Raw genomic sequence first — 253 nt, 5'->3', positions numbered from 1 at the left:
GGCGAGGGGGCCCCCGGGGGGCCCCCCGTCGAGGGTTTGCTGAACCCCAATACCAACAGCAGCAGCAGCAACAGCAGCAGCAGCAGCAGCAGGAACAAGCAGCCTTGTAAGGAAGCAGCTGCTGCTGGCTCTCCTGCTGCTGCTGCTGCTGCTGCTGCTGCTTCTGCTGCTGCAGCAGCAGCACTAAAAGAAATGTGGCTGCCACCGAGACCCAGCCGCAGCAGAGCCCTGGAGAGGCTGAAGTCTGTAACTC

The sequence above is a fragment of the Eimeria mitis genome, genomic scaffold (genome assembly GCF_000499745.2).
Source record: "Eimeria mitis Houghton genomic scaffold, Emh_scaff1385, whole genome shotgun sequence".
Lineage (NCBI taxonomy): Eukaryota > Apicomplexa > Conoidasida > Eucoccidiorida > Eimeriidae > Eimeria > Eimeria mitis.
The sequence above is the reverse complement of the archived record's forward strand: the minus strand, read 5'-3'. Positions refer to the sequence as shown.